A 19,123-nucleotide genomic window follows, 5' to 3' on the forward strand; every position below is an offset into this window, starting at 1 on the left:
TCTTGTCAAGATCAAGAACTTCCATATTGCCAAATCCAATGATCTGTTCTCAATCTTCACCCTACTTGACCTATAAGTAGTACTTGACACAGTTGATTTACTGCATGCCCGTCCAGCCACCTTCTCTATGCTTCCAGGACATCATCATGTCCTGTTGTCTTCCCCGTTAATAGCCATTCCTCCAGTCTTGTTCCCTTGTCCCCCAAAACTCAGACCTTAGAACTCCACACTCGCTTCTTAGAGATACCACCTAGTCACATGTCTTTATTACCTATATTCTGAGGACTACCAAATTTATATTTTCAGTCTAAACCTCTTCTCTACAATTTAGACTCAAATATCCAATTGCCTACTTAACATCTTCATTTGAATATGTAAAACATATATCAAACATAACAAGTCAAAACCAAAACCAAGCTTCCCAATACTGATCACAAAAACACCACAAACTTCCTCTTCTCAGTAAATGGTAGCTACATCCTTCAACTTGTTCAGATAAACAATTTTAACTCCTCTTTTCTTACACCTTAACATCATAATTTTTAGTACATCTTGGCAGCTTCATTTTCAAAATACTTCAGTAATTCAGCCACTTTTCGTCACCTCTGATGTGATCACCAGCTCTTTCCTAGAATACTGTAATGGCTTCTTTTTTTTGCCCCACAGTTATGACTCATGTATACCTTTGCTTACCTATTTTTTTATTTTCTATCCCTCCCCATGAGAACCTGATTTTTCCAAGGACAGGGATTTTTCCGTTTTATTCACCATGGTATCCCCAATTCTTAGAACAATGCCTGTTAGTTATTTGCTAGGTGAATTCATGAACTCCACGAGAAATGGTGTCAAGTGCTAACCCCACTTGAGACAGGTAGGCAGTCATGCAAGGGTGAGGCAGCCGGGAAAAAAACTTTTCCTTAGCCATTTGGACAAGAGGCTAAAGATATACTGTCTTTGCCCATTAGAATGTTGATTTGCATAATGTTATTATTTTTTTTTTAAATGTAACTCACTCATGCAGCCAGGTAAATAGTGACTTGGCAGCAGGGTAGGGGTCTTTCTGCCCTCCACTGCAACCACCTGCAGAACTGAGCCCCATCCATACCATATAGTCTTTTACTCACTGTGGGTCCATCCTGTCATTCCTCATTTTCTTGCTTTATGCTAGGCCCATCTGTCAACAGCCATTTTGCCGTTGCACTTACGTGATTATTTTTTCTTGTAGTAGAGTATTATTTATTTGGACTCCTATCTCTATTGGAAGTAAGAAAGCCATGTATTTTAAAAGGAGAGAGAGATTGTGCTTTTTGTGAAAGTCAAAAATATTCCCCTGTGTTTAATAGGCAAAATGTAACTGTGTCAAAGAACACAACTTAAAAATTCATTATGAAATAAACTAAGCTAAAACCCATTGCCAGTACTTAGAAACGTATATGTGAGTGCAAGTATAAATAAAATAAGATTAATGAATTAAATGAGCCTGACATTTCAACAGGACTTGATTTTAAATAAAAAAATTTTAAAAATAATAATGCTGTGAAATTCAGATATATATTAAGTGAAAAAATTTCATCAAAACATTTAACAGATGGTAACTTTTAAAAGCATATCTACTGAATGTAGCAAAAATTACATGCCCAAAGAAATAAGCAGAAATCACATGCCAAAAAGAAATAAGCTTTTGAAAATAGGGAAAACTCTTATCTTCCTCAGTATATCAAGGTACACTAGAGAACTTACAGAAAAATTTATGAAAAGTTCATTTGTGACATTTTGTATTGTAGTTGAAAGCCCAGGTATCAATAATACCACCTACTTGGCTATATTTATGTGTACTTTCAGAGAAAATTCTAAGTGATTCAGAACCATACCTATGTCAGCTTCATTACTGATCAATTTGCTTGAAAAAAAATCTTAAAGTTTGATATAGGCTAATATTAATCAAGTTATAATTAATAACATGACAAAATTGGAATACCTGAACTCTGCATCGATTTTAGGAATAGTGGCCTTAGAATATGAATACTAGTATGCAGATATTTTATCCATGTTCAGAAGTAACAATTATGAAGAATTTGGGAGACTGTAAAACTGAATGAAATGACATATCCTTTGTCTCTGAAGGAGTCAAAGGTAAAATCGTACTTAGTATCACAATGAAAAACATGACATTTACATCTTAGTAAAAAGATGGCATCAAGATTCTTATCTCAAGAGAGAAAAATGTCCTAATTAAATTTATTTTCCCTTTTTAAAATTTTCAAATTTAAAATATTCCAATTTTATAAATGTTTGTCATATTAAAGGCTTCTCATATAGTAAAAACAAAGCTCTATTCGGTATCTGGCAGTTTTGTGGGGTTTTGTTTGTTTTTTCATTCTTAGCCCTCTTCATAGCCCTGTGTGTCATCACAGTAAGTACTTCACTTTGACTATAGCTTTTTCATAAACAAGCCAGTTATGTTTTTTGTTTGTTTTGTTTTGTTTTGTTTGACAAGTCATCAGATCAAAGTCCTGCTAATAAAAGGAGTAGATCCTCCTCTGTGAGAATACAAGAGGTTGGTTTCAGAAGATAGTTAATGTGTGGAGGGGCAAGATGTGTTTCTCTTGCGTAATTCAGGAGAAGAGCAGTGACAGCCAGCTCTGGTCTAGAAAGAGCGAACTGGAACTAAGAAGCCATCTCTTCTTTACCTCCTTCCATCTCCTCCACCTGTCATAGAAAACATGTAGTTGAAGTCTGAGGGGCCCAGCACTTTCAAAACACACACACACACACACACACACACACACTTAGCCCAGCACTTTCAAAACACACACACACACACACACATGGGACATGGAGCTGGAGCCCTTTCTCAGAGACTACAAAATTTAACTTGGAACCTATAAAGAAGGAATACATGGACAAGAAGAGCCAAGAAAAAAATTAGACTAATGAGAAGGGTAGAACTTGGACAATTTGATGTTTAGACACATGATTAAGTTTATAGCTATATCAGTGTGGCATAGTAGATGGCACAATATATAGATTAATGGACAGAATAGCAAACACAGAAACAGATTTTTAATTCAGGAGATAATTGGGTAAGGTAATAGTTTGAATTCACTTTCTAGGGAAAGGTAGAAATATCCTTTAAATAGCCCCAAGATGACTGCTTAACCATGGGTATGGAAAGAGTACACTTATTCTTACTCTATATACCAGAAGACATTTAAGATGAGTAATGGGTTTAGAGACATAAAATAAGTAGAAAGTGTAAGTGGATATCTCAAGATGAGAAAAGACCCATTAAGAATAAAGCAAAGGATAAAAACAAGAATCGCTTCATCCTGTTACATAAAAATTTAAAACCAATATACCAAAAGACATAAATAGGAAAAATACAGGCTGGAAATTTTTAGAACATGAGTATTTGACAGAAAAGTAATATCCTGAGTATATAGAGAGCTTCTGAAATTTAGAAAAACCAAAATATTTTCCAAGTTTCAGTTGGTTCCTGATTAATTCTATACAGAAGGTCACTTCATTCAGCTACCTTGACGTACATTACTCAAATAATTTAGCTTGGAAGAACATCAGGAAATCACAGTACTCAAAGCTAGGCTTTCTATGGTTGCTTTTTGGGAGCCAGGGGGTGGGTTTAATGGACACTATGTCTAGCTATGCCTTCTTTACACATTTTCCAGACTAATATTAATTAAGACTAGGTTATATTGAGCAGAAATTTGGAACCTAATGGCCCATCTGCCTGAGAGTGCATATTCAATGTTGTTTCTTTCCTAAAGAGAATCTTGGCCAAACTCTATAGTATTCCCTCAGAAACTCCTGATCATTAGATTTAAATTTCCCCAAAAGATGTCGCTCCTACACTAGTTTAGTGTCCTACTGAGACCACTTTTTTCCCTAGATCCCTAGAACAGCCTAACTTAACGTATGGGATATGCAGCATTGAACTCCCAGCTACTTAATATCTGTTAGCTATGGGTATGCAGCACAGTATTTATAAAGGAACATTAAGAATTTGCTCTTTGTCACCTCCTCAGATCCTTTAAAATGTACCCCAGAGCTAAGTCAGTCAAGTATTTAGCAAAGACCACCTGTACAACATTTTCCCTATGTAACCCTAGAATCTCTCTTTAGTTTGAGGCTGTTGGTCAGCCTTGCAGGACACCCTACAAAACAGTTACATGAAATTCATCATTGTGTCAACTGTAAGAATGTTGTTGATTATGTTACACAATGGTCTCTTTATGTGGACTCTCAAGAGTTATTTTATCCTGGCCCTCGTACTGGAATATTTGTGCTTCTCCTGAACAGTTCATCTGCTACTATCTTACGGACACTGTGAGTTGGCTTTACACGTTTGCTGATAAAAAGCTAGAGCCAAATTTGTGCTTCATCCCTAAAATCAGGGCACTTTGGCCTTCAATATTTTTATTAGCCTCCTTCTCAAATGTTGCAAATCCTTCCCCCAGTTGCCATTTGTCTTCTGTTTTGACTGCTAATATTTGTGTGGGTTTTTTTAAAGATTTTATTAATTTACTTGACAGAGATCACAAGTAGGGAGGCAGGCAGAGAGAGAAGGGGAAGCAGGCTCCCTGTGGAGCAGAGAGCCCGATGTGGGGCTCGATCCCAGGACCCTGAGATCATGACCTGAGCCGAAGGCAGAGGTTTAACCCACTGAGCCACCCAGGCGCCGTTTTTTTGTTTGTTTTTGTTTTTAACATATAAATGTTTAAGCTCAAATGTATTGGTCATTTTGATTACACTGTTTCCCTCAAAGCATGAGACTGGGGACACCTGTGAAAGGAGAGAGGAAAGGATGGAAATCTGAGCCAGAGGGGCTTTTTCTCGCGTGAAATTCTGACAAAGTCTCCTGCAGGCTGTGTGATGCCCTTGAGCAAAATGACCGATTCAGAGGAGTCTGGAGCCGGAGAGGAATAACCTGGTCAATGGACCCTGGCCCCCCTCATTGCTGGCTGGGAGCAGCCCAGGGAGATTGAGACTTTGACGTCAACAGTGAGGCAGATAAAACAGTGCTGTATCTGCAGACTGTCTATTCCCCTCTCAGGGCAGCTTCTCTTACTGGGAGATGGGAACAGGGCACTTCTGCACGTGTCACCACTCACCCCTGGTCTTGGGCACACATCCATACATCTTCAGGGAATTTGTCCTCCATGATTTTCATGGGCCTCTTTCTGAAGATAAGTCTTAACCAGGGCAAAAGACAAGTTACGGTCCATGTCTGTGCTGTGAGCCTTCTAGACACAACCAATGGGCCCATCTCCCTCCTCCACCATTAGTTCAATTTCCATCCCTCTTGCCCTTAGCTCTGCCGCTCTTGATTGCTTACCTAGAATTGTGATCCGGACTCTCCTTCTGGAAGGGTCACTGAGCTCTTGGTGATCACGCTCATTAGCTGAGGTTGATGCACATATTCATTCATAGTCCCAGGAGACCAAGGGAGTAGGAAGCAGAACCTACATGGATCACCTCGGTTTCACGCACATTCTTTACAGCTGTCATCGTGTACAAGCAGCCCTACCTCCCTTAGCTAATCAGGAGCATTTGCCCCTTCCAAAATGGTGACTCTTTTTGTTTCTTGCGTGCTGGACCTCACAGTCAATTTTTCTGAAGTGAGATCTGGGCAGCTCACCTCCACACCCAGTGCAAAGAATGACAAGGGAAGTATTTGCAGTCAATAATAATAATAATAAGGAAACCCAGATATTTACAATGAAATTCATGTGCTACATCAAGAGACCAGAAGAAAGAAATGGGAATAGAGTCATTTATATACATATGTATGTATGTGTATGTGTGTGTGTTTGTGTGTGTGTATACATATATATGAATTCATAATTTGGTGAACATAGAATTTTAAATAAGCAAGGAAAGGAGAAGAAAATACAATTTGATTCCTTTTAAAGGTTTTATTTATTTGAGAGAGAGAAAGAGAGAGAGCACGAGAGGAGAGGGGTCTGCAGGAGAAGCTGCTCAGCAGGGAATCTGATGTGGAAATCAACCCTGGAACTCCAGGATCATGACCTGAGCAGAAGGCAGCTGCTCAATGAGCCACCCAGGTGCCCTACAATTTGATTTTAGCTAATCTCTAATACAGAGATAGTTTAAACATATAAATAAAAGAGGAAAGCAAAATGCATACAATCCTAATACTCATATAACAGAAATATTTCTCTTGGTTAAAGGAAAGGCCATAAATAAATAGCAAATTGGAAAAAGTATTTAAAAACCAATAGAACTACTCTTAATATCTATATATATATAAAGAAGTCTTACAGGTTTTTTTTAAACAAGATTTTCTCCAGCTTATGACTGGTTTATAGTTTACGATTCCATATAGTACATCACTTCATTCCATTACTTTGGACTGCATTACATAAATAGTTTAACTTGGAGGGTACATCAGGAAGCAACACTGCTCAAAGCTGGCCATTCTGTGGGAGCTTTATTGAGTTTTTCCTTGTCCGTTCTTTCTTTTTCTTTCTTTCTTTCTTTCTTTCTTTCTTTCTTTCTTTCTTTCTTTTTTCTTTTTCTTCTCTCACACTCTCTCTCTCTCTCTCTCTTTTTAATGTGAGCCGTGGGCTTTTGTTTATGCCTTCCTTAAACATTTTACGGAACAAAATTATTGAGTCTGTGCTATATGGAGCAGAAATTTGGGTCCTCAATAGTCCATCTGTCTGTGATTAAGAGCCATTTCCAAGTTTTTTCCCAAGGAGCATCTTACCAGGTCATTACTGCCCACAGCATGGCACTCTGATGGTTCTGATTTTTAATATGCAGAGAAACTGTTTCCCTCACCCTAGTTCCCCTGTCAGCTCATGTTTAAGTTTGTACTGGAAATCAAACAAAACAGCTGCAGTCCAGATATTGTCAGAGGGGGGTTGACATTTTCATATTTTTTCTGACTGTAATTTTTGGTCTTGCTCCTCCCATCTCATTTTATCTTATTTTATTACTCTTTTTTGTTGAGATTTGTTTTTCTCTTTTCTAACATGCTGCAGTCATCCAGTTTTTCTTTTTCTACTGATTTAAACCTTTTATCCCCTGCATCTACCATTCCAGTGGTTATCTTTAATTCTCTCCTCAGACTTCTAATATTATCTGATCGGGGTCATGTAAAAAGAACAAGCATATTATTGGAGCAAAAATTGCTATGGTCCATCACTTCTCGCATGAAGCATGTGCACACTTCTTTTTTGGCAAGGTGCTAGCCTTGAAAATACCAATGGAGTTATAAGGGGAGATCAGAAAGAAGACACCAGAGGATTGGCAAGCGTCTCTCTCAGCATTCTGGTCGTCTTTAAAATACCAGGGAAGATATGTGGAGATAACAGAAATAGGAATGTATACTGGCGCCAGCCCGTGTCCTCAAGTTTCCTCTATCAAGGTCAACTGCCTTCACTATAAATCTTTTTATCTGTTTATTTTTGAATAGGAAATAAATTTAGATGATTCAAAAAATCAAAAAATATTAAAGGCAGAGAGTGAAAACTTCTACTTTTCCTCCACCTAGTTCTCAGGACAGCTACCTGCGGCTTGTACTTATTAGCGTTTTCTGTGTTCTTACGAAGTTCCTTTATATAGTATAAAGAAATAGGCATATACATTCCTACTTTTGCTCTCTTTAATGTAAAATATACCATATGACTCAGGTTTGTGTACTTTTTTTCCCACTTCATAATATTCCTTGGAGATATTTCCTCATCAATGTAGAGTTTCTCCCATTCTTTGTTACCATAGTGTTATGTGACCTTGGGGCTCCACCGTCAAGCCACCACCTTCTCACTGATTCCTGTGTTGATCCACATTCCCCTTTTAATTAGTTCCAACCAATTACTATTACAAATAATACTGTAATATCTATTTACATGTCATTTTCCACCAATGGGAGTATGTATATAAGTTCCCCAATATGGGGTTACTGGCTCAGAGGGTATATGCATTTTTAATTTGGTATTTACAGGAAAATTGCCATCCTTAGGGACCCCAGCAGTTTCTACCCCTGACCAGCAATGCATTTGTGCTTGTCTCCAGCAGCCCCACATCCTCAGGGTGTATCAACTTCCATCTGGTCATATATTTAAAAGCAATTAATATTTCCATTTCTGTGAACACTCTGCTTATACCATCTGCCCATTTATCTATGGTCGGTCTTTATCTTGTCAGCTCTGAAGAATTCTTTATGTGTTTGGGAGATTAGCCCTGTGTCTATGATATAAGATACACATACTTGTTCTCAGTCTATCTTTTGCTTTCTTATGGTGTTTTTGCTTTGTGGAAGTTTTTGTTTTTTGTTGTTGTTTTGTTTTGTTTTTACAGAAAGAGAGCTTTTGTCAAGCTTTTCATTTATGACTTCTGGGTTTTGAATAGTTTTTTTTTTTTAAGATTTTATTTATTTATTTGACAGAGAGATCACAAGCAGGCAGATAGGCAGGCAGAGGGGGGTTGGAAAGCAGGCTTCCTGCTGAGCAGAGAGCCCGATTCGGGGCTCGATCCCAGGACCCTGGAATCATGACCTGAGCTGAAGGCGAAGCTTTAACCCCAGGCACCCCTAGTTTTTGAATAGTTACAGATTTCTTCACTCCAATCATAAAGGAAATCACTTGTGTTTTTTTCCATACCTTATGATGGGAGGTAGGGATCCAACTTAATTTTGTTTCAGATGACTACCTATTGCTAATACTATTTATTAAAGAGTCCATCTTTTCCACCATTAACATTACATGCTACCTGTAACACATACTAAATTTATAAATGTGTATGGGACAATTTATGTACTTTTTTACTCTGGATCAATAGCTGTTCATGCAGCAGCCTCACACAGTTTTAATTATAAAGGTTTATCATATGTTCTATTATGTCATAGTCTGTTATAATATGGTTTTATGTCTAGTGAAAGTGCCCTATTGCTATTTTTTTAATCAGATTTTAAGCTATTCTGGTTTTTTTTTCTAAATAAAATTCAAAATCAGCTTAGTCTGTTTCCAAAAACCCTGTTAGTATCTATATTGGAATCATATTCACTTCAAAAAGTCATTTAGGATAAACAATATCCTTTGATTATAATTTTGGTCTAAAACTAGTATGTGCCTTTTCATTAGCATAAGTTGACTTTTACATCAGTTTGGACACATTTAAGTTTCCATTCCAATAAGACTTGCTCTCTTGCAGTTAAGTTCACTCTTGGATGTTTTCTCTTTTTGATGGCTGCTCTAAGTGGGGTCTTTTCTATCACTGTAGCTTCTCCTGGTAATTGTTTGTATATGAAGATGTCTCTATATTAAATCCATATCCTCTCTATTCTAAGGAATTTTGTAAAAAGACTTTATTTACTTATTTGAGAGAGGGAGTGCACAAGTGGCATGGGGGGTAAGCGGCAGGCAGAGGGAGAGGGAGAAGCAGGCTCCCTGCTGAGCAAGAAGCCCCAGGCCTTATTCCCAGGACCATGATACCAGGACCTGAGCTGAAGTCAGATGCTTAACTCACTAAGCCACCCAGGTGCCCCAGGGAATTTTTTATTACTCATTTGTAATAGTTCGTTCAGTTGATTCTTTAAGGTTTCAGATATGCAATCATATCATCTAAATATTGATTGTTGGGCCTCCTCCTTTTATTAGTTTCTGCCTCTAATGCTTTTATATTATCTTATTCTGGTTTGTTTCTTATTGTCTTTATGTGGTCTTGTCATGAGCCTTCAAAGAAGATATTTCTGATTTAGTCAAAGTGCCTGTAGTGTTCCACAAGGTGGACTGGGTATATCATATTAAGTTAGTAGCAATCAAATATTCATTTAGAGTATTTGGGGGTCAAAATTGGACTTGAAAATTTTGTCAAATGACTTTTCAACTTCCATGGAGATGATCATCTCATTTTTCTTCTCCAGTCAGTTAACATAATTAAGATATTAAGTATTTTATAATATAAAAATACATTAAATATTTTTAAATATTGAAGGTGCACTTGCATCTTTTCATATGCTTACTGGCCATTTATATCTCTTTGGAGAAATGTCTGTTCGAGTCCTTTGACCACTCTGAATTGTGCTGTTTGTTTTTGTTGTCGTTAAGTTGTAGGAGTTCTCTACAATTTTGGAAATTAATCCCTTATGGCATATAATTTGCTAATGTTTTCTCCCATTCTGTGTACTGTCTTTTCATCTTCTTGATGGTGTCCTTTGATGCACAGAAGTCTCTCATTTTAATGAAGTCCATTTTGTCTGTATTTCTAAGAGTTTTATAATTTTAGATAATATTTCTAATTTACAGTAATTGAAAACAAATCAATGACTACGTCTCCAATGCTTCACTCTTTTAAAAACAAATATCTAGGGGTGCCTGGGTGGGTCATTGGGTTAAAGCCTCTGCCTTTGGCTCAGGTCATGATCCCAGGATCCTAGGATAAAGCCCAGTATCAGGCTCTCTGCTCAGCAAGGAGCCTGCTTCCTCCTCTCTCTCTGCCTGCCTCTCTACCTACTTGTGATTTCAAATAAATAAATAAAATCTTTAAAAAAATATATTTGTTCAAAAAAAACCCCACAAGTATCTATCAAATTTGCATGTCACCATTCTATGTTGAGTTGTGGGAGTGGGGCCAGTTACAGTTTCAGTATGTGTCTCCATATCAAAAGAAGCCACATCGAAGGAGAAACATCTGAACCTGATGTAAATCACAAGAAAGTACTTTAAGTCTGTTGCCATGTTTGAATGAGAATTTGGAGTCTTGAAAAGAGTCTAGTGTATTTTGTGTGTGGAAAGAACATAAATAATTAGGACCAGTGTGCAGACTATAGTAGATCAATCGCATTAATGGCCCCATATAGTAGTAGGTACCCCACCGTCATAGTCTGCCCCATTATCTTATATTTTTCTCCCACTCTGATTTAGGACTCAGCCAGTTTACCTGCTTTGGCTAATGGGATATCAGCAAATGTGTCACAGAGAATATTCTGAAAGAAGATGCATGTGTCTGCTAATCTCTGGCATGATTGAGTTCTACTCTTCTGTGTTTCTGCCATGCTATGAGAACACATCAGTGCCAGCCTAATTAAATGAGATAAACTTGGAGGAAACCAAGTTCTCCCATCATCCAAAAAGAGGTCATCCAAGATGATCTAGTAGTTAGCTGGACATAATGAGGAAAGCCAGCTGAGATTAGAAGATACTTCTAATCAAATCCTGTCTAAATAGTTGACCCATAGGAAACTAAAAACAAAACAAAACTAAACTCCCATTATTTGGGTAGGGGAGGTGTTACATCGCCCAGTTGAAGCAGATAAATAACATATCAATGAATAAGTTACATTGCATAATCTATCTAGTTGAAAGATACACCTTCCATCCCATTTTTTATTTTTAGGCATTTGGCATTTCTTAGAAAATAAACTTAATAGGCTTGCGAGTCACTCTGATGCAGTGTGTGGACATGATAGATCTGAGCTCTTTTCACAAAGACCTTAGGTATCTAATCCATGATTATCATCTATCAAGATGTGGTGTCAATGTACATTGCTATGTCTCACTGGGAATTCCATAGACAATCAATAAAGAGTTCTATTTCAGTGACCCTGATTTCTTGGCTTGGCCTGGGAGCTCATGATGTCAACATTCAAATCTCTGAATGCAAAGAGGAAGTGATTTTAATTATTCACTTCAATTTTCCAATCATTTTCAGTGATGAGCTATCACCACCAACAAATCAGGGCATAATTCTATTTACTTTTGAAATGTGTTTGCTCCTCTTTAGGTTTGTCTAAGATAGCCCTGTGTTACACATTCACCTGAAACAAGACCCCTGAACTTCATTATCTTTATCCATGGCAGACCTTTGAACACTTTGCACTGATATAGACATTACCAAGCATTAGTATACATACTAGTTAACATTTTACTAATATTCTCTGTTGTAGCCAATAAAATTTGTTTTAGAGGCTTGGCACAAACTTATATACACAAAAATTTGGCACATGGCAGTGGAAATTCCTGAGATGGCACATCAACACTGCTCTTTGCCCTAGTAAGAGACGGCCTTTGTAACTAGAAAAAAAAAGTTCAAAACTAAACTCTTGACTTTATCTTTGAGGTATTTTTTGCCCAGACTTCTCAAACTCAGTAAATGGATCAAAAATAGACCCAGGAACTAAGACCATAACTCTGGAAGTCATTTTGATTCTTCCTTTCCCCCACATTTCCAATCTGTCAGCAAATCCTATCAATTCTGTGTGTAAAATATTTCTCAACGACAAAACCCTTCTAGCCGTTTCCTCTTCCCTGTTGTATTCCTGAACATTTGCTGTTTTTTCTTCTGCATTAATTTCTTGCCTTTTTATCCATTCTTCATATTTTAGTTAACGTGTTATTTTTAAGAATTTTTTTAGATTAATTTCAAATTTGCAAAAACTTTAAATATAATACCACTATTCCTATATAATCAAATTTACCAGATGTTAATATTTTACCACACTTACTTTATCATGTCTATCAATATATCCATTCATCTATGTATACAATTTATTTTCTAAAAAAGCTGAGAATTCTAGTTTAAAATCAAACATTGCATTGGTTGTAATGTCACTTTAGTCTCCTTAAATGTGGAGTTTCTGTCTGTATCTCCATGAGCTTGATACTTTTGAAGAGTAAGGCCAGTTAGTTTTTAATAGCCCAAAGGTAGAAGCAACCCAAATGTCCACTAATAGATGAATGGATAAAGAAAATGTAATATAGACATACAATTAAATATTATACCACCAAAAAGTAAGGAAATCCTGTCACAAGCTATAATATGGTTGAACCTCAAAGACATTAGGCTAAGTGAAATAAGCCAGTCATAGAAGGACAGATACTATATGACTCCCATCATAGGAATTAGCTAAAATAGCCAAAACTGTAGAAACAAAATGTAGAAAGAGGTTTGCCAAGGGCAAAGGGAGAGAATAAATCAGTGTTTAGTGGTATATACAGTGTATATAATGGGTTCAATTGAAAGATGAAAAATTTCTAGAGATCTGTTGCACAACATTCATATATACTTAAAAATGGTTAAAATGGTAAATTTAATGTTTTTTTTTTTACCACAATAATAATAAGAAGATGGCCAGAACATTATGGGGAAAAAGTGTTTATCCACAGTGGTAATCATTTGTTTACTCACTTATTCATTTAATCAGAATAGTTTCAGGAATCTTACTTTATCTATAGATTATATTACTGTATTTAGTAATTGTCCCATATTTGACCAGTGTGAGCTAAGCCCCATCTAGCTGGTTCCTGAATACTGTTGATAAATCTCCATTATTCTTTTTCTTATTTTCTGGGTTCTGGGCTCATCTATCCTTTCTTTTCTGAAGCCCTGTCTCCTAGAAACCGAAATTTGAGTGCTTGTTTTTGTGGAGTATTATTGCTTCTAGGTCCTCTCATTGGATAGAAGTAGGAGGTATATTACACCTCGGAATATATATACACACACATATATATATACACACACGGAACCCCAAATTTAGCTAATAAAAATAAGCTTATTGTATAAACATCATATAAAAATTAAACATAGCATTTACAAAACTAGTAGTATAAGTCTACAATACATTACTGGAAACTCTTGGGACTACATGTATTTGGGTATTTAATTATTTTCAGATTTCATAAATGTAATACTTACATTATGTAACATACTCAGTAGGGTAAGGGCAATACTATGTAGCAAAATGTTAATGTTTTATAGCAAAGCATCACACCAAGTGGGATTAAGAAAGATAAACTTCATTTTTGTTTGGGTCAGATTCTACCATTAGATAGATTTGCTGTGAACTATTGAAGAAATTGAAATCTTTGGATTTAGGAATTGCAGATAAGGGATTGTGAACCTATAATCATATGTTTTTCTACAAGAATTTAATGCAATATTTCTCCAAAATTTGTTTATCTAGTGTATTATATCTAGTCCGTTTCTTTGTAGTAGCTGTTGTTTTTATTTCCAATTGGAAGTTCTAACTCATAATTGAGGTTGTTGGGAATGATAGAACTATTTATTTGTGTAATTATATCCTTCATTGTTATATACATCAATTAGTTCATAATCACTAATTACATGTTTTTCCCAGTCCACATGTGTGGCAAAACAATGCTCATGTTTACCATACCATTTCCTCTTCCTAAGTGCACAGGAAGACTATATTTCCCAGCATCCACAGCCATTACCTTTGGAGAACATGACATTGCCAGATAATAGAGTATAGATGAAAATGAGGGGAGCCATTTTGAAGACGAGCTCTGAAAAACATCCCATGTGACACTTCAACTCTCATTTCCTTTCCCATAGAAATCCTGGATACCATGTGCTCCAGATCATTTGGTATACAGGATGGAGGAAGACTGACCTGTGATGTGAGTGAATAGTGTTTTATTGTGTTAAGCCACTGTGATTTCAGGGATATTTTTGTCATATCAGCACAGCTTACCAAATAATTCTTCCCTAAATAAAAATCCATCCTCTCCTGGCATGAGTTTTTAGCATAGAGCAAAAATTCATCAAGCCATTCTCTGTTAAGTGCGACCATCATGTATATCACAAGTTGACTTATAGGTTATGTGTCAATGGTTTTGTCCCACTGCAAATTGAAATGTTAACCAGTAAGTTCAGATGATAGTAATTGCCTTTTAACATTGCATACCAATGATATTGTGCAAAATCCAGTAGTGTCCCTTGCTTGATCAAGACATCCGACTACCAGCTTATTTTCTTTTCTCACCTTGAGTTTCCATAACATGTCTCAGCTTCCCTGCTCCAGGATTTACTTCAGAGCACCAGGATCTTTTTTGGCCCAGTCACAACAAAAGCCCAGGAGTACAGAAGAGTTAATGCCCCCTGGAGCAACTCAGCTACAGGATGGTGAGTCCATGGATGAAAATCTAAATCTCTTATCACTTTGAAGGGAAATTCTGAGGTGTATTCTTTTTTTTTTTTTAAGATTTTATTTATTTGAGAGAGAGAATGAAAGAGAGAGCATGAGAAGGGGGAGGGTCAGAGAGAGAAGCAGATTCCCCATGGAGTTGGGAGCCTGATACAGGACTCGATGCTGGGACTCTGGGATCATGACTTGAGCTGAAGGCAGCCACTCAACCAACTGAGCCACCCAGGCACCCCTCTGAGGTGTATTCTACACAGTTCCTTAGCATATCCCCAGTAGAACAGAGTTCTACTTTCTAGAACAATAGCCAGATCAATAACATACTCTATGTTGGCTTTCCTCTGGAACCTCTCTTCACCTCCTCAATCTTTCTGCTTTCACGCTGTGGCTTCCTGGGATCATGCCCAAATTTATAAACTGTTTTAGGGAAACCAAACGAATTAAAAATTTCCATTGGAGTGCTGTCTTTTATGAATTTGTTCTATAAAAGCAATCAACTTGATTCCCAGTTGATTAGAAAGGAATTACATATTGCTTGAAAATGGTGCAAAAACAAACAATACATTAGTTACTGAGGTGGTAACTAGTAAACAGATTTGATTCAATAAAATACACTTTAAAGATTGACACTTTCCTATTTTGGCTTCTTATATATATAAAATCTTCACCAAAAAAAAACCAAAAAACAAAAAACAAAAAAACCATGTGTTCTAGGACACAGAAACTTCTATTCTATATTTGTAAAGGAGCTCTAATCAGCTTTTGTTATTATTTTGAACTGAAGGGAAATCTTCAATCCATGCTGGGGATCTGAGCTCTCTAAAAGGGTTGCTAGTGGAGAGGAAGCAAGATTAGGCAAGGAGGTCATCCAACTGCAATGCAAACCTGAGGCTCTCAGCCAACCTACCAGGGAGCTCCAGAGTAAAGATTTCCCATTAGAGGAGTCCTAGGCCCTAGTACTGACACCATGCTCAGCCATGGCAAGAGGGTGGCTGCCCAGGAAAAGTGTTCCTCTGTTCAAAGGACATGGCAGATCCTGAAGGTGCTAACAACTGGCAGCTGGCTGTTAACCATTCTTTTTGTAGTTGAATGGTAAATTCTTCCCTGAAGGAAGATTCAAGCAGCACATCCCCAAGGCTGCCACAGTTTTACAAATGTAAACACCAGTATGAAAACTACATGGCAAATTACCCAAGATGAACTACAGTCTATTAACTGAATGTAAAGTGAGATGATCTAGTTGGAGTCCAAAATGGCAGAGGAGCAGGAGACCTTAATTTCATCTGGCCCCAGGAATTTTGCTAGATAGCTATCAAATCATTCTGAACATCTGTGAACTCAAACAGAGATCTAAGAAAAGACGAGCTGCAATGCTACAAATAGAAAAGTGACGACTTTCTGCAAGGTTGGAGGTGCAGAGAAATTAATCCAAGGCAATATATGGGAAGATAGACCATGGGAGGATGGAGCCTCCATTAGGCGGCTACCAACAAATGTTAGGGCAACAGTGTACAAAATCAGAACTTTTAGAAGTCCATATGTGCACCACAGCAGCCTACAGGATTTGTAGACTCAAAGCAGGGTCATGTGCTTGAGACAGAAATGCTCAGTCACAGGCCAAATGAGCATGGAATACTGATGGAGACCAGGGATGCAGGGATGATTGACTGCTTTTCCCTGAGAGTGCACTGAGGAGTGGGCCCCAAGTTTTTGGCTCTTGGGCCAGAGATGGGAGGACACCATTTTCATTCTCATCCTCCAAAGTTGTACGTAAAGCTTTTAGAGAACAAAAGTTACCTGGAGCAAACCTAATCAGATTACTTAGCCTGGCCCCTGGCAAGGGCAGTACAGTTCTGCCTCAGGCAAAGACACTTGAGAATCATTGCAATAGGCCTCTCCCTGAGAAGATCAGCAAGAACATCCAGCCAAGACCAAGTTCACCAATCAATGAGAACTACAAAACTCCAGTGCTAGGAACAAATAGCACATAGAATTCATGATTTTTCCCCCAATGGTTCTTTAGTCTTTCAAATTTAATTTTTTTTCTCAACCAATTTATTTTATCAACTCTTTTAAAAATTCTTCTTTTAATTTTCACTTTTACAGTTATATTCTATACTTTAATTGTATTTCATGAAGTTTAAGAGCATGCTACTAAAGAATGAAGGGTTCAACCAGGAAATTTAAAAAGTTTTAAAAATTCATAGAAACAAAAATGAAAACATCAATGTACAAAATCTTTGGGATGCAGCAAAAGTGGTCTGAAGAGGAAAGTATATAGCAATACAAGCCTTCCTCAAGGAACAAGAAAGGTCTCAATTACACAACCTTAATTTACACCTAAAGGAGCTGGAGAAAGAACAGCAAATAAAGCCTAAACCCAGCAAGAGAAGAGAATTAATAAAGATTAGAGCAGAAATCAAAGAACTAGAAACCAAAAGAACAGTAGAACTGAGCAAGGAAAGTAGGAGCTGATTCTTTGAAAGAATTAATAAGATTGATAAAACCCTGGCCAGACTTACCAAAAAGAAAAGAGAAAGGACTTAGATAAATAAAAATCATGATTGAAAGAGGAGAGATCACAACCAACACCAAAGAAATACAAACAATATATAAGAACATAATATGAGCAACTCAATGCCAACAAATTAGGCCATCTGTAAGAAATGGATGCATTCCCAGAAACATATAAACTACCAAAACTGAAACAGGAAGAAATAGAAAACCTGAACAGATCCATAACCAGCAAGGAAATTGAAGCAGTAATAAAAAATCTCCCAACAAGAGCCCAAGGCCAGATGGCTTCCCAAGGGGAATCATACCCAACATTTAAAGAAGAATTAATGCCTATTTTTCTGAAGCTGTTTCAAAAAATAGAAATGCAAGGAAAACTTGCAGACTCCTTCTATGAGGCCAGCATTACCTTGATCCCAAAATCAGACAAAGACCCCACTGAAAAGAATTACAGACCAATATCCCTGGTGAACATGGATGCAAAAATTCTCACCAAGATACTAGCCAATAGGATCCAACAGTACATTAAATGAATTAGTCAACAAGACCAAGTGGGATTTATTCCTGGGATGCAAGGGTGGTTCAACACCTGCAAATCGGTGTGATACACTACATTAATAAAAGAAAGGACAAGAACCATATGATCCTCTCAATAGATGCAGAAAAACATTTGAAAAAGTACAGCATCCTTTCTTGATTAAAACTCTTCACAGCGTAGGGATAGAGGGAGCATACCTCAATATCATAAAAGCCATCTATGAAAAGTGCACAATGAATATCCTTCTCAGTGGGGAAAAACTGAGAGCTTTATTCCTAAGGTAAGGAACATGGCAGAGATGTCCACTATGACCACTACTCTTCAACAGAGAACTAGAAGTACTAGCCTTAGCAATCAGACCAACCAAAAGAAATAAAAGGCATCCAAATCATCAGAGAACTCAAACTCTCATTTAAAAAAATTTTTTTTAATTTTTTAAAATTTGCAAAATTCATTGTTTGTACACCACACCCAGTGCTCTATGCAATACATGCCCTCCACAATACCCACCACCAAGCTCACCCCACCTCTCCAAAATTCTTTCTTTGCAGATGACATGAAACTCTTTAGAAAACCCAAAAGACTCCACTCCCAAATTACTAGAACTCCTACAGGAATTCAGCAAAGGGAGGATATAAAATTAATGTACAGAAACCAGATACATTTCTATACACCAACAACAAGATAGAAGAAAGAGAAATTAAGGAGTCAATCCCATTTATAATTGCACCCAAAATTATAAAATACCTAGGAATAAGCCTAACCAAAGAGGCAAAGGATTATACTCAGAAAACTATAGATCACTCATGAAAGAAATTGAGGAAGACAAAAAAATGGAAGAACACTCCATGCTCGTGGATCAACTTTTTTCACTGAGCTGGAATAAATAATCCTAAAATGTATATGGAATCAGAAAAGATCCTGAATAGCCAGACAAATGTTGAAAAAGAAAACCAAAGTTGGTGGCATCACAATGCCAGACTTCAAGCTCTACTGCAAAGCTATAATCACCAAGACAATATGGTACTGGCACAAAAACAGAGACATAGAGCAATGGGATAGAATAGAGATCCCAGAAATGAACCCTCAACTCAATGGTCAACTACTCTTTAATGAGGCACAAAAGAACATCCAAAGGAAAAAAG

The 19,123-nt window shown here is 37.1% G+C and overlaps 1 protein-coding gene across 2 annotated transcripts in view; it reads left to right on the forward strand.

Moving 5' to 3' along the window:
* Window positions 1–19,123, forward strand: part of CASD1 (CAS1 domain containing 1) — a 93,625-nt gene that overhangs the window by 63,991 nt on the left and 10,511 nt on the right. For both annotated transcript variants that reach the window (XR_006601322.1, XR_006601323.1), the window contains exons 19-20: window positions 14,338–14,402; window positions 14,793–14,907. The gene's annotated coding sequence lies outside the window, so the exon portion shown is untranslated. The remainder of the gene's footprint in view (window positions 1–14,337; window positions 14,403–14,792; window positions 14,908–19,123) is intronic.

Source organism: Mustela putorius, unplaced genomic scaffold, assembly GCF_011764305.1.
Source record: "Mustela putorius furo isolate JIRA1106 unplaced genomic scaffold, ASM1176430v1.1 tig00003845_pilon_pilon_pilon, whole genome shotgun sequence".
In the NCBI taxonomy this organism is placed as follows: Eukaryota; Metazoa; Chordata; class Mammalia; order Carnivora; family Mustelidae; genus Mustela; species Mustela putorius.